We start from the raw sequence: 16431 nt of genomic DNA, 5'->3' as shown, positions 1-16431 counted from the left end.
AAAGTACAACCTTGGATATGCTATGGGGCAGTTTCGCTCTCTCCTATAGCATCATTGGCAGTCCTGTTGTAACAATGTTGGATAAACACTGGACTGCTAACTGCAAGGTCAGTGGTTCAAACTCACTGCCACTCCTTGGAAATCCTATACAGGGTCACTATGACACATAACTGACTGCCAACACATAACAACAACATAGCATCACAAATTGACTCTTTGGCACCTAACAACAACAACATGTAGTAGTTTTTACTTACTGCTGTAACAAATTACCACAAACTTAGTGTCACTTTGTAGGATAAGCACTGGACTACTAACCACAGATTGGTGGTTCAAATGCACCAGCTGCTTCTCAGAAACCCTATACAGGGTAGCTATGGGTTGGAACCAAATCTATGGCACTTAACAATAATTGTCTTAAAGCAACACAGAGTTATGACTTTATAATTCTGTATGTCAGAAGTTTCACTAGGCTAAAAAATACAAAACAAAGCAAAAATGTAGTTAGTTTTGGGTTCCTTTCTGGATGCTCTAAAGAAGAAAATAGTCCATTGTAGTTTCCAGGTGTTAGTGTCTGTACATACTTCTTGGTGTTTAGCTTTCTTCCTCCATCTTCAAAGCTAGAAATGTTGAAACTCACTGACCCTCCTTCCATCTCTATATCTGTCCAAAGCTGAAAAATGTGTTCTGCTTTTAGAACTCATGTGATTAGATAATGTATCATGATCTCTTAATCTCAAGATCTTTAACTTTAATTGTTTTTCTATTTAACATATTCACAGATACCATTGACTATTTTGGGATAAGGTCATTTTTCTGCCTATGTTGTATTTCACTGAATTGTAGTTTAGGAATCTAGACCTATATGAATGATTATAATCTTTAAGAAAAAAAGGATTGTATAATCAAATAAACTTATGAAACCTTCAATTAAAAATACCACTTTTAGACAGTCAAAATAAACATTATTATTTTAACAACACTAAGAAATCTCAAGTGAATAAAATTTTGCTGAAGATAATTTTAAAAAAATTCAGCAATACATAGATTTTCCCCCCGAGGGGCTACCAAAAATTCAAGCTGCATTCAGAAGAGGAAGTGTAATGATGGATGTCATTGCTAAGAGCAGATGTGTCTTGGCTGAAAGCAGAGAATATCATAAAGATGTTTTATTGATTATGCAAAAGCATTCAACTGTGTAGATAAAAACAAATGATGGATAACATTGTGAAGAATGGGAATGTCAAAATACTTATTGGTGATCATATGGAACTTGTACATAGACAATCAGTTATTGGAATAGAACAAAGAAATACATCTTGGTTTAAAATCAAGAGGAGTGTGTATCAGGGCTGCATCTTTCACCATATTTCTTCAATCTGTATGGTGACCAAATAATCTGAGAAACTTGACTATGTAAAGAAGATTGGAAGAAGACTCATTAAGAACTTGCAATATGCAGATGACATGTTATTGCTGAAAGAGAAGAGGACTTGAGACACATGTTGATGATGATCATAGTATACAGCCCTCAAATGGGATGCAACTAAATAAAGGTAAAGAAAACAAAAATCTCACAACTGGACCAATAAAGCACAGAAAAAGCTGTTAGTCATTTCATTTTACTTGGATCCACAATCAAGTCTCATGAAAGCAGGAGCCAAAAAACCAAATGAAATTTTTCACAAGGCCTGTTTACAGTGTTAAAGAATAAAGATGTCACTTTGAGGACTAAGGTGCACCTGATCCAAACTATGGTATTTTTGGTTGCCTCATATTCATGCGAAAGTTGGACGCACACAAAAAATGGAGACTGTAGAAAAATCAATGTATTTGAATTATGGTGTTGGAGAAGGATATTGAAAGCACCATGGACTGCCTGCCAGAAGAACAAACAAGTCTGTCTTGGAAGAAGTCCAGCCAGAATGCTCCTTGGAAGTGAGGATGACAAGACTTTGTTTCTCAGCCTTTGGACGTGTTGTCAGGAAGGACCAGTCCCTGGAGAAAGACATCATGCTTGGTAAAGTGAAGGGTCAACAAACAAGTGGGAAACCCCCAAGGGGATGGATTGATACAATACCTGCAACAGTGAGCTCAAGCCTATGAACAATTGTGATAATAGTGCAGAATTCGACAGTGCTTCCTTCTGTTGTGGATCCCATCACAATCAGTCAGAGTTGACTTGAGGACAACAACAACATTACTTAGCTAGGTAACTAAGTGTCCTTAATAAGTGTCCTTTAATAACTAGCATAATAGTGAGAACCCTGGTGGTACAGTGGGCTAAGTTTTGAACTGCTGACCACAATGTCAGTGGTTCAAACCACCAGTCACTCCACAGAAAAAAAAATGAGGCTGTCTGCTCCTGTAAAGATTTATAGTCTCAGAAACCCTAGGAGGCAGTTCCACCCTGACCTAGGGTCACCAAGAGTCAGAATCGACTCATTGGTAGTGAGTTGAGCATAAGAGAGTAAATCATTATGTTTTGACAAAAAATCATAGAAACCCTAATTAAACAAAAATATTTTCTTGGCATAGCCTCCATTTAGGTCTATCTATGTATGAAGGTGTGGTTTCCATCTCTTAAACTCTTTCTCCCAAAACTTTATAATCTTAAATTTACACCTCACCAAAACATTAGTTTTAGCATCTTCTAGAGGTTCAAACACTGTTCCTTTGAGTTTAGTGTTGAGTTTAGGGAACAAAGTCTGAAGGGACAAGATCAGTGCTGTAAGGTGCATGGTATAAAGTTTCCCAATGAAATCCCCATAGGACAGTCCTTGCTGCTGTCAATGAATTAGCAGGTACACTGCCATGATGAAAATGCAGTTTTCAAATTTCTTAAAACTTCATAATGTTGTTGTTGTTGTTAAGTGCCACTGAGTCAGTTCCAACCCATAGCGACCCTGTATAGGGTTTCTGAGACGCAGCTGGTGAGCTTGAACCACCGACCTTGCAGTTCAAACAGCTTTGCAGTCTGGCGCATGAACCCACAGTGCCACACCAGGACTCCAAACTTCATAATAAGTCTCCAATAATTATTCTGTGTTCTTACAGAAAATTTATCAAGATTACCGTTTTGGAGTCCCCAAGAAACAGATGCTGACCTTTCAGCCTTAAATTTAACTGATTCAGTAAATTCCCAAAGAAAATACTGCCTTAATTGAACCTTTTTTTTTTTTTTTTGAAGGCACATTACTTAGTCTAAGGCAAGTATCTACTGAGAAAATTTATCTGCAGCCATCCACTGATCACAGATAAATATTTAAACATGTTTTGTTTGGAATAAGCTTCTGTATGTATGAACTGGAAACATAGTAGAATTTTTTTTACTTACCCTCACATCTAAATTGATCTTTTCAACAATAAGTCTGTGGTATATGAATCAAGTTAATGATCATTATGGTCATTCTCTATCATAACCACAAAGATGTTAAACATCCTCCACAAATAATAATAATAAAGATATAATATGTGTACCATGGAGCCCTGGTGTGGTACTGTGGGTTAAAGCACTGGACTGCAAGGTTGGTTTGAACCACAAGTTTGGTGGTTCAAGCTCACCAACCGCTCTTCAGAAACCCTATACAAGATTATTATGAGTCAGAACCAACTCAATGGTACTTAACAACAACAACAATGACATGTGTGTCATGGCAAATAATATGTCCATTCTGCAACAATTCTTTAGAATTAACTAGATTGCAGATTTGCAGGAAGATACCATAAGTACAACATACCTCTGTTATATTAGATTAGCCCTTCAATTTGAGGCATGCAAGATAATCTTGTAGGTAGAGTAGATGCAGTGTATCTTGGTAAAACACTTTCTTTGCTTCTATTCCTTTAATGAACTAGTGATCTTTTCTACTATGATAAAGAACTGACAGAGTAGCCTGAATATCAATCTCCCATAAATTTTCCTATAATGAAATATGAGTCTCTTCTAGATTATGATTCATAGCCATTATCAGATATGTCACATCTTCTGTATGACCATACCTTGGCTGCAGCTTTCCCATGTACTTGAAAGCTCACATCCCTCAGTTTTCAATAAACCTTAAAGCAACATGGAGTTTCTAGCATATATTTACTTAATCAGAAATTTTAACAATAAGAGCAGCACTTTTCCTATGTTCTTGCTGTGTGGCGCCAAGTCAATTCTGCCTTACAGCAGTGCCATAGGACTGAGTAGAACAGTGCCTTAGGATGTCCTAAGATGTAATATTGACAGGAGCAGGTCGAAACAGTAGTGGCTTTGAATCACCCACCTTTCCATTAGCAGCCCAACATTTTAAACTCTGATTCACAAAGGTGCCTCTTCATCCTATAACAAAACCCACAGGAACTTACCTATTATAAGCATCTAATCACTTATGTATTATATTTATAATTATTGCATAGCCATGTCCTCCACTGTAAAAGAACTGCAAATTTAAAACAGTAGTTAAGGTTTAAGACTTTTGACTTTCTTATGTATTTGATATTAAATGAACATCCATATTATGTTATAATACAGTGTAATATCCACCTGCTTTTAGTCAAGAACTAGTGAGGAGAACAAAGAATATGTACAATAAGTAGTCATTATGCATGTTTTGCTGCCAATCAAAAGGTTTGAGTCCACACGGATGTACACTGGATGAAAGACTTGATGATCTACTTCTAAAAAAGCAGTCATTGAAAACTTGATGGATCAGAATTATGCTCTGATATACTTGAAGTAGACATGAATAGACTTGATTGCAACTTGTTAGTTAAGGAGTCTTAAAATGCATCTGACATGTGGACAAAGCAATGACCTACATCTGCAAGGGACTTGCACTGATTTTTAATATTTATAGTAGTAATCATTTACTAGGACTTTCATGGGCTATATGAGTATGTTCAATATAGTTTTTGATTAATAAAAAAGTATATATTAATGTACTTAGGCACCACTCATATGCTTAGTTTGTTGTATTGTGGAGGCTTGCATATTACTGCGATTCTGGAAGCTCTGCCACTGGTACTTTAAATATTAACAGGATCCCTCATGGTAGATGAGTTTCAGATGGGCTTCAAGACTACCATAGACTAGTAAGAAGGAGAGGCTGACTACTTCTAATTTTAGCCATGAAAAAACCAGACGAATAGTAGTGGAAGTTGAAAATATTATGAATAGTAGCAGAATATTGTCAGATACAGTGCTGTCTCTTCAAGGTAGAGCTGACCATGATGATGTGAATGGAGTAAATCCCTGGGGACCTTCGTTTACTGATGGGGCACAATTCAAAATGAAGAGAAACAGCTGTAGACATTCATTAATAGTCAGAAAATGGAATGTACAAAGTATGAATCTGGAAAATTGGAAATTGCTACAAATGAAATGGAACAAACACATAAACACTGATATCCTAGGCTTGCAATAGTACATCAACTAAGGGAACTGCAAGAAGAGGAAATGGACCTAGAGATATCATCACTGGTGTCAGATGGATCTTGACTGAAAGCAAAGAATATCAGAAAAAAAAAAGTTTACTTGGGCTTTATTGACTATACAAAGACTTTCTACTGTGTGGGTCATAACAAACTATGGATATCACTGCAAAGAATGGTTATTCCAGAAGTCTTAATTGTGTGCATGAGGAACCTGCATATAGACTAAGAGGTAGCCATTAGAACAGAACAGGGGGGTAATAAATGGCTTAAAATCAAGAAAGATGTGTGCCAGATGTATCCTTATATCAGACTTATTCTATCTGTGTGCTGAGCAAATAATTTACAAAACTGGATTATATGAAGAAGAATGCAGCATCAGGATTGCAGAAAGACTTATTAACAACATGCAATATACAGATGATACAACCATGCTTGCTAGAAGCAAAGAAGACTTAAAATACTTAACTGATTGAAGATCAAATTTTGCAGCCATTAGTAGGGATTGCACTTCAATGTAAAGAAATCAAAGAACCTCACAACTTGACCAATACGTTACATCATGACAAATGGGGAAAATATTGAAGTTGTCTAAGACTTCATTTTGCTTGGATCCACAATCAACACTCATGAAAATATCAAGAAATTTAAATGACATAGAACATCAGGCAAATATGCTGTGAAAGATCCCTCTAAAGTATTCAAGAATCAAGATATCAGCTTGAGATCTAAACTGCACCTGAACTAAACCATGGTATTTTCAGTCATCTTAAGGAGCCCTGGTTGCGTAGTGGTTACGAATCGGGCTGTGAACCGCAAGGTCAGCAGTTCGAAACTACCGCCTGCTCCACGGGAAGAAGATGAGGCTTTCTGCTCCCGTAAAGATTTACAGCCTTGGAAACCCTGTACAGGGTCGCTATGGGTCGGAACCGACTCGACAGCACTTAACAACAATTATATGCATGTGTAAGCTGGACAATGAATAAGGAAGACCACAGAAGAATTGAAGCATTTGAATTATGGTACTGAAAAATAATATTAAAAGTACCATCGACTTCCAGAAAAACAAACAAATCTGTCTTGGAAAAAGCACAGCTAAAATGCCTCCTGGAAGCCATGATGGTAAAACTTTGTCTATTATATTTGGACATGTTATTAGGAGAGACCAGTCCCTGGAGAAGGACATTAAACTTGGTAAAGTAGAGGATCAGAGAAAAAGAGGAAAACCCCAAAGGACATGCATTGATACAGTAGTAACAGCAATGAGCTCAAAAGTAACAACCATCATGAGGATGGCTCAGCTCTGAGCAGTCTTTGTTCTGTTGTGCATAGGGTTGCTCTAAGTTGTAATGAATGCAGCAGCACCTAATACCAACAGCATACTTTGAAATCACACTAATCACATAAAGACACATTTAAAAGTGGGCTTCAAATAATCCTTGGGAAAATTCTATAATCTTTCAAATCCATTTTCCACGAACTTTTTATAAAACCTCTTGTACATATTTTTTTTGGTTATGGGCCATGAAGTCAGTTCTGACTCATAAAGACGCCCTGAAAATAGAAACATTGCCATTTGACTTTAAACAAACTTGGACTCACTATCCTGCTCAAAAAAGGAAAAGAAAAAAAATCTACAAATTATCCTCTTTTTTTTGTATTAATATATGTCTCTTGAAAATTCAAGGTAAAATTTTATGACTGGGGTTGATAAAAAATGAAAAGAGGTGCAATCCTGAAACTTTAGATAACATTTAACCCCCCAAATCCAGGGGAAAATGGGATTAAATACAGTGTATACTGTTTTATTTTGTGTAAAAGATTTGGGTGCTGCTAAATGTATTACTCCATTTTACAAACTTCATTTATATGTTAACTTCATTTCAAAGTAATCATAAGTTACGGAAAGGACTTTATTTGAATATTTCACGAAAAATGTCTAAGTCTGGTCATTCATTTACTAAGTAGGAAGTTAGGATTTAACTGCTGCCACCTTTGTAAATGAAACGAACTTTTAATTTACTTTAACTCATCTATTTGCTTCTATAGATCACTCTTTGGCTATGCTCTCAAGTGCACCACACTAAGGAGATCTATACTCATTAAGCTCAAGCATTCCTCTCCAGTAATGGAGCTTGATTTTCACTCATTTACGCAGATTTACACAATTTTGCAGACTAATTGGAGTAAACTGCCTAATTAAAAAACCAATTATGCTTTATAATTGACCAAATCTTTTATCAAAACCACTATTACTCATAAGCCATTGTAGATTTATACATATGCAGACATCAGAATTGAGTATTATGTATGAATGCCCCATCTGTCATCTGTTACTGTCATTTCAATTGGGTAAGTTGATATCGTGAAAAAAAGTGTGGCGTGACTGCATACTCATGACCTTCATCAATCTGGCAAGTACACAGGGGCTTCAAAAGATTTATGCAAACCTGGAATCAAAAGATAAAGGAATTTTCCCACAAACTTTTTGAAGCTCCCTTGTACCAGTCGTTCAGTGTATATTTAGAAACTGGTATATGATTTACAGCCTTGGACCCCCTGTACAGGGTTGCTGTGAATCTAAACCGATTCCACAGCACGTAACTACAACCACCACCATATAATATATTGGAGTCCTGGTGTGGTGCTGTGGGTTAATGCTCCAGACTGCAAAGCCATTTTGAACTGCAAAGTTGGTGGTTTAAGCTCACCAGCTGCTCCTCGGAAACCCTATCCAGGGTCGCTATGGGTCAGAACCGACTCGATGGCACTTAACAACAACGACATATACTATACTAACTAATTAAAGTTGTCAATGGGTCCTAGAGTAGCATTGTAGGATAAGCACTTACTTGACTGCTAAATGCAAGGTAAGTGGGGTTAATAAAAAAGAAAAAGAAAACAGCCACTTCTGGGAAACCCTATACACTGTTGCTTTGTGTCAGAACTGACCTTATGGCACTTATCAACAACAACAAAATGAGTTGAAATATAGGCTGTGAACCACAAGGTTGCTGGTTCACATTCACCAGCTGCTGCATGAGAGAAAGAAGAGGCTTTCTGACCCTGCAACCTCAGAAACATTATACGGGGTCACTACTAGTTGGAACTGACTAGATGACACTCAGCAACAACAATATGAGAGTTAGGAGCTCTGGTGGCACAGTAGATTAAATGCTGGGTTGTTAACTTCAAAGGTCAGTAGTTTGAACCACCAGCCCATCCATAGTTAAAAGATGAGGCAGTCTATTTCTGAAAAGATTTATTGCCTCTGAAACCCTATAGAGTAAGTTCTACCCTGTCCTATAAGTTTGGTATAATTCAGAATCAATTCAATGGTTATTGATGTTGTTGTTGTTGAGTGTCAACAAGTTGGTTCTGACTCATAGAATCCTTTATAGACGGGATGGGGAAAACTTTTTTCTGCTGAAATTTATGATGTCATTCGTGGGCCATACAGAATTATCAACTTAAAAATCAGCCTGCGATTTTATGGGCAAATGCTCGAGTCCTGGTGTGGTGCTGTGGAATAATGCACTAGAACAAAAGGTCGGTTTGAACTTTAAGGTCAGCAGTCCAGATTTACCAGTCATTCCTCAGAAACCCTATACAGGGTAGCTATGAGTCGAAGTTGACTCAACGGCACTTAACACAACAACAACCATGTGAGGGTTGGAACTTCAGCTTAGCAGGGCCAAACCAAATAAATCACTGGACCACAAGGTTGGTTTGAAAAACAAGGTTGGTGGTTCAAACTCACCAGCCATTCATTGGAAACCATTTACAGGGTCACTATGTTAAAAACAAAAACAAAAACAAAGTCCTCACCTCAGAACTAATCAACAACATTCTTATCAATGGAGAAAAGATTGAAGTTGTCAAATACTTCATTTTTCTCAGCTCAGCCATTAACGCTCATGAAAGCAGCAGTCAAGAAATCAAACGATGTATTGCATTAGGTAAATTTGCTGTACAAGACCTTTTTAAAGTGTTGAAGAGCAAAGAAGTCAGGTTGAGGACTAAGGTGCGTCTGACACAAGCCATGGTATTTTCAGTAACCTTATATACATACAAAAGCTGGACAGTGAACAAGGAAGACCATAGAAAAATTGATATATATGAGTTATGGTGTTGAAGGAGAATATTGAAAGTACCATGGACTGCCAAAAGAACAAATAGATCTGTGTTGAATGAAGTGCGCCCTGGAAGCCAGGATGGCCAGACTTTGTCTCTCATACTCTGGACATATTGTCAGGAGGGACCAATAACTAGAGAAGGATATCATGTTTGGTAAGGTGGAGGGTCAGAGAAAAAGAGGAATGGGTTGCGTCTCAATATAAAGAAAACAAAAATCCTCACCACTGGACCATAAACAATATCCACATAAATGGGGAAAGGAATTGTCAAAATCTTCATTTTGTTTGAATTAGCCATCCACACTCAGGGAAGCAGCAGTCAATAAATCAAAGGATGTAATATATTAGGCAAATTTGCTGCACAAGACCTCTTTAAAGTCTTCAAAATCAAAGATGTCAGTTTGAGGACTAAGATGAGCCTGACCTAATCCAGGGTATTTTCAGCAACCTCACACATGTGCGAAAGTTTGAAAGTTAATAAGGAAGATCATAGAAGAACCGGTGCATTGAATATTGAAAATACCATGGGCTGCCAAAAGAACAAACTGATCTGTGTTCAGAGAAGTACAACCAGAGTGCTTCTTGGAAGCCAGGATGGCCAGACTTCATCCCTTATACTTCAGACTTAATGTCAGGATGGGTCAATCCCCAGAGAAGGATATCATGTTTGATAAAGTGGAGTATTGGAGAAAAAGAGGAAGACCCCCAACAAGATGGATCGGTGCAGTGGCAGCAGCAATGGGCTCAGGTGTAGCAATGATTGTGAGGTTGGCCCAAGACTCGGCAGCTTTCGTTCTGTTGTGCATAGGGTTGCTATGAGTCAGTGCCGACCCCATGGCACCTAACAATAACAAAACAAAATCATGAGTAGCTGAAATAATTATTGATATAATCACTGGTATAATGTAAACAATAAAGATTATCTAACAGACCATTGAACATAGTGGACAAATTCTACCTTCAATGCTAACTTCCTGTAAGGACCAGCATGAGTCCAGTACCAAAAATGCAAGGAAGGATTTAATCTTCACCTTCTGTTTCTCCATCTTCATTGCTAACCACTCAGATAGCACACTCTCTCTCAGCTTTAGACACCCAGAGCTGGGTCACAGCTCACAAGTTAGATGCACAGTCTTATGGCTGTAACCATCACACAGAGAGCTAGGTCAGAGTTCACAAGTTAAACTGCAAAACAGCCAGACAATAGTCTCGACTGGTTCTGACTGCTATGTGTTTGCTAATTCACTGGAAGGACTCAGGATTCACTGTGCAGCCTACAGAGTGGCCATCAAAAAGTTCATGGAAAAATGGAATTAAAAAGAAATAGAATATTTCCATGACTTTTTTGAAGCCTCTTTGTACTTATTACAGATTCATTACAATTAAAAGGGATACAAATGAAAACATGCATAGAAGAAGGTCTGGGAAAAGTCACAACATAAATCTTCCAAGTCCCAAGGGTGCTTGCTAGCTACCTTCTTCTGTGCCTGGTCACAAACCAAGAAGTTCCATCTTAACCTCAGTGTTCAGGGGTCTTACTGACCTCATCATGTGGTCATGATAGATTACATCAGGCCTCATGAAGCTTAGTCAGCACGGGAACCCCAGATGGTTCCTCTTGGTCTTCCAGTAGTCTATGATTAGCCTCAGGTGTTGGTCCTGATTCAAAGAATTCAGAACAAAGGTCAAATGGCTTCTATAAGGGGATTCCACACCTCATAACAATTATTTGGGATATACATTGTAGATCTATATCAAAGTGGGGTTATAAAATTGTTCTGTTTATTTTTGACAGTTAAAAAAAAAAAATCAATTACTTATAGTTCCCACATAGATAATTTAAGCAATAATCAAACATTCCTCTCTCGCTTTCACACACGTGCACACACACACACACAGAATCATTTTAATTATTATTAAAGAATGGATTTCATCTTCACCTTCTCATTCCTCCATCTTCAGATAATGCACTCTCTCAGCCCCAGAACCCTGAATTGGATCAGAGCTCACAAGTTAGATGCATAGTCTTTCAGTCTTAACAGTCACAGACAGTTTCCAGCTTTCAGCTTCCAAATAACTGAAAACTGCTTTGGGGAAAAGACTTGAATAACAATTCAGTTTTTGAATTCAATACTACTGTATAGTAGGTACAATTTTAAGTATAAGAATATCATAAGTTTATGTTCATTGGGTCAGTTAATAAAATATTTTTCTCACTACTTCAGATTTTTAGGTGGATGATCTGATTCATTATGGGAAATACAAATAGAATTTTGCTAGAAATATAGCTGATTGCTCTTAAAAAATCAAAGTTCACTTTCTTACCTTCATGGTAAAAATACATTTTCCTTAGTATTTTCCCATTAGTACATATAAACCAATTGCTTTTAGCCTGTCTGACTCATGATAACCCCATGTGTTGCATAGAACTGCCATGGCTGTCAATTTTTATTTATTTATTTATTATTTTACTTTTACATTTAGCGTTGTCACAAGCCACACTTGGCAATTTAAATTTAAAATAGTTAAATTGTTAAAATTAAATAAAATTAACATTTTAGTTCCTTGATCCCCAACCACACTTTGATTGCTCAATAGACCCATATTATGGAACATTTCCATTTTCTCGGAAAATTCTTTTAGGTAGTAATACTCTTGAAATGGAGTCCTGGTGTGGTGATGTGGGTTAATGAGCTGGACTGCAAGGTAGGTTTGAACCACTAGGCCAGCATTTCAAGCTCACCAGCGTCTCCTCAGAAACCCTATACATTGTTGAGTCGGGACTGACTTAACAGCACTTAACAACAACAACAACTCTGGAAGTTCCACAGAGAGGTGAAAGATCAAAAAGTTTGACAATCAGCCCTTTTACATGATGGAGACAAAAATTAAAACCCAGGTCTGTCTACAGAGTCCCTGCTTCCCCAATGTGCTAGGCATACAGTCTATTAACTAAGATAATCTGAATGGCTCTACAGTTTAAATACAATTTGTATATGTATTGTTGTTGTTGTTGCTATGTGTCCTGGAGTCGGTTCCGACTCATAGCGACCCTGCACAGGGTTTCCGAGGCTGTTAATCTTTACGGGAGCAGAACGCCTCATCTTTCTCCTGTGGAGCAGCTGGTAGTTTTGAACTGCTGACCTTGCGGTTCGCAGCCCAATTCGTAACCACTACGCTACCAATGTTGTTGTTGTTGTTGTTGGTAAGTGCCATCAAGTCGGTTCCGACCCATAACGACCCTGTATAGGGTTTCCGAGGAGCAGCTGGTGAGCTTGAACCACCAACGTTGCAGTTCAAACGGCTTTGCAGTCTGACACATTAACCCACAGCGCCACACCTAAATAGTTATAAACAAATTCTATTTTTTGCCAAGCCACAAACTACAAAGAACAATGAAAAAAAAACAAACACAAACTTTAAAACAGCAAAGGCAATGACATATAGGTTTATTTACAATTAACAAATAAAGGAGTTCTAGGAGCTTTGGTAGCCTAGTGGTTACGAATCGACCTTTGAAACTATCAGCCATTCCATGGGAGAAATATGAGGCTTTCTGCTCCTGTAAAGATTTACAACCTCAAAAACCCTGTACAGGGTCGCTATGAGTGGGAACTGACTCCATGGCACATAACAACAATAAGGAGCATAGTGGAGTCCTGGTGTGGCTCTGTGGGCTAATGCCTCAGACTGCAAAGTCCTTTGAACTGCAAGGTTTGTGGTTCAAGCTCACCAGCTGCTCCTTGGAAAGCCTATACAGGGCTCCAAGGGTTGGAATCTACTCAATGGCACTTACAACAACAACAGGAGCATAGTGGGTTACTCCTTGAACTGATAGCTGCAAGGTCAGCAGTTCGAATCCACCAGTAGCTCAGCTGGAGAAAGATGAGGCTTTCTGCTTCCACGAAGATTTACTCAGAAACCCTATTATTATGAGCTGGAACTGACTCCATGACACACCACCACCAATTAAACTTCTGGAGTCCCTGTGTTACACTGGAGTAGAAGCACTGGACTCTTAAGTGAAAGTTCAGAAATTCAAACCCACCAGCCATTCTTCATAAACCTTGTACCAGATTGCTATGAATTGGAATTTAACAACAACAACAACAATAAAGATGTTAAGGAGCTCTAGTGACACTGTAGGACAAGCACTGGACTGCTAACTGCAAGGTCAGCCATTCAAACTCACCAGCTGCTCCTTGGGACAAAGCTGAGGTTTTCTGACACCGCAAAAATTTACAGCCTCAGAAACCCTATAAACAGTTGCTTATGAACACTATGAATGAGAAACAACTCAATGGCAGTGAGTGAATAAAGGTGTTGTTGTTGTTGTTGTTAGGTGCCTTCGAGTCAGTAAAGACCCATAGCGACCCTATGCACAGCAGAACGAAACACTGCCTGATCCTGGGCCAATCTCACTACTGTTGCCACTCTTGAGTCCATTGATGTTGCTACTTGGCCAATCCATCTCATTGGGGGTCTTCTTCTTTTTCTCTGACCCTTCACCTAACCAAACACGATATCCTTCTCAAGCAACTGGTCCTTCCTGACAATATGTCCAAAGTGTGAGAGACCAAGTTTGGCCATCTTGGCCTCCAAGGAGCACTTTGGCTGCGCTTCGTCCAAAATGGATCTATTGGTTATTTTGGCAGCCCATGGCACTTTCAATATTCTCCTCCAACACCATAATTCAAAAGCATCAATTCTTTATTGTTTTCCTTATTCACTTATCAACAGAGAAAAGATTGAAGTTGTCAAGGACTTCATTCTTCTTGGATCAACTATCAACACTCACGGAAGCAGCAATCAAGAAATCAAACGACATAGTGCATTAGGAAAATCTGCTGCACAAGACCTTTTTAAAGTGTTGAAGAGCAAAGATGTCAGCTTGAGGACTAAAGTGTGCCTGACCCAAGCCATGGTGTTTTCAATAACCTTATATGCATGTGAAAGGTGGACAGTGAATAAGGAAGACCCCAGAAAAATAAAATTGTTAGTTTCATGTAAATCTGTACTTAGTTTACTTTCCAAAATAAATTGTAACTATTAATTATACTATAAGGAGTATTGGTGTGGCACTGAACTGCTAACTGCAAGGTTGGTAGTTCAAATCTACCAGCTATTCCTCAGAAAACATATACAGGATTGCTATGAGTTGAATTGACTCAGTGACACTAAATAACAGCAACAATTTTACTATAAATTCTAAATATCTAGTGCCTTACCAGAACATTTATTATTTCACTACATGTTTTTTTTTTAATTTAATTTTGTAAGTCTTCTAGTAAAAAATTGTTAATGTTGTATTATGATGAAAATTTAAATGGAAAAGGACAACTGAAACAAGATGTTTGAAATTCTTTTTTTTTAAGTCTATTATATACTTATTTTGTAAAACAAATCTAGTGGGTCAGATATTTTGAATTTAGGCCAACATTTTCTTTCAATGTTCTTTAATCACATCTGCTATGCATTGGAAAATGTACATATACTTTGAGTGTGTTTTTCTATCTATAAATTGAATCAATTGTGTGGACTAGAAAGTCAATTTAATTGATAAACAAGTCTGGAAATATTAACATCAGAATAAATCACATGAAAATTTTGTTTAGTTAAAAATTTCAGGAAAACTAATAGTGAATGAAGACAAAAGACAGTCTATCTAGTAATAATCTGAAGATACAGTTTTAAAATTGCAATAAAAATTGACTTGATTACATCATCTAATATTTCTTTCATCAGTTAGTTATACTGACCCGAGTCTGTTTTGTTTTTTTTGTTTTTCTGTCATAAATGTATTTTCTCAACTTCTATCAATAGAACGCTTTACCATATCTCAGAGAAAAATGCTATGAGATATTTTAAGAAACAAAAAGTTTAGATAGAAACATTGTTTCTGTTTTTGTTTTTTAATGTTTTATTGTGAATGATGTGATAGTTTACATGGGAGAACATTAGCTTTACATTCATCCTATCGTATATGGAGAAACATTGTTTTAAGGTATCTTCCAGTCAGTTCTGACTCATGGGGACTTTATACACAGCAAAACAAAGCTCTGACCTTTCCTGTGCCATCCTCACAACTGTTACTACCTTTGACCCCATTGCTGCTGTCACTGTGACAATCCATCTTAATGGGGGTCTTCTGATTTTTTGTTGACCCTCCACTTTTCCAAGCATGATGTCCTTCTCCAGGGACTGGTTCCTTCTGATAACACATTCAAAGTAAAGGAGGTGAAATCCCACCATCCTAACTTGTGAGGAGCATCTCGTTGTACTTCCTGTTTGTTCTTCTGGAAGTTCATGGTATTTTCAAGATTTTTCCCTAATACTGCAATTTAAATGTATCGATTTCTATACAGTCTTCATTATTCATTGTCCAATTTTCCATTGGATATGAGGTTAATGAAAATTCCATAGAGGGATCAAACTTTAGTACTCAAACTTATATCGCCCTTTAACACTTTAAAGAGGTTTTGTGCAGTAGATTTGCCCAATGCAATATGTTGTTTAATTTCTTGACTATTGCTTACATGAGTGTTGATTGTGAATTCAAGCAAAATGAAATCTTTGATAACTTCAGTCTTTTCTCCATTCATCATGACATCATTTACTGTTCCAGTTGTGAGGATTTTGTTTTCTTTACATTGTGGTGAAATCCATATTGAAGGATATGATCTTTAATCTTCATTAGTAAGTATTTTAAGTCCTCTTAGATTCAAGTAGTGTAGTGGTTACGAATTGGGCTGCGAACCTTAAGGTCAGCAGTTCGAAACTACCAGCCGCTCCGCGGGAGAAAGATGAGGCTTTCTACTCCCATAAAGATGTACACCCTCGGAAACCCTGTACAGGGTCGCTACGGGTCGGAACTGAC

The sequence above is a fragment of the Chrysochloris asiatica genome, unplaced genomic scaffold (genome assembly GCF_000296735.1).
Source record: "Chrysochloris asiatica unplaced genomic scaffold, ChrAsi1.0 scaffold00216, whole genome shotgun sequence".
Classification (NCBI taxonomy): domain Eukaryota; kingdom Metazoa; phylum Chordata; class Mammalia; order Afrosoricida; family Chrysochloridae; genus Chrysochloris; species Chrysochloris asiatica.
This window is presented reverse-complemented; position numbering follows the sequence as displayed.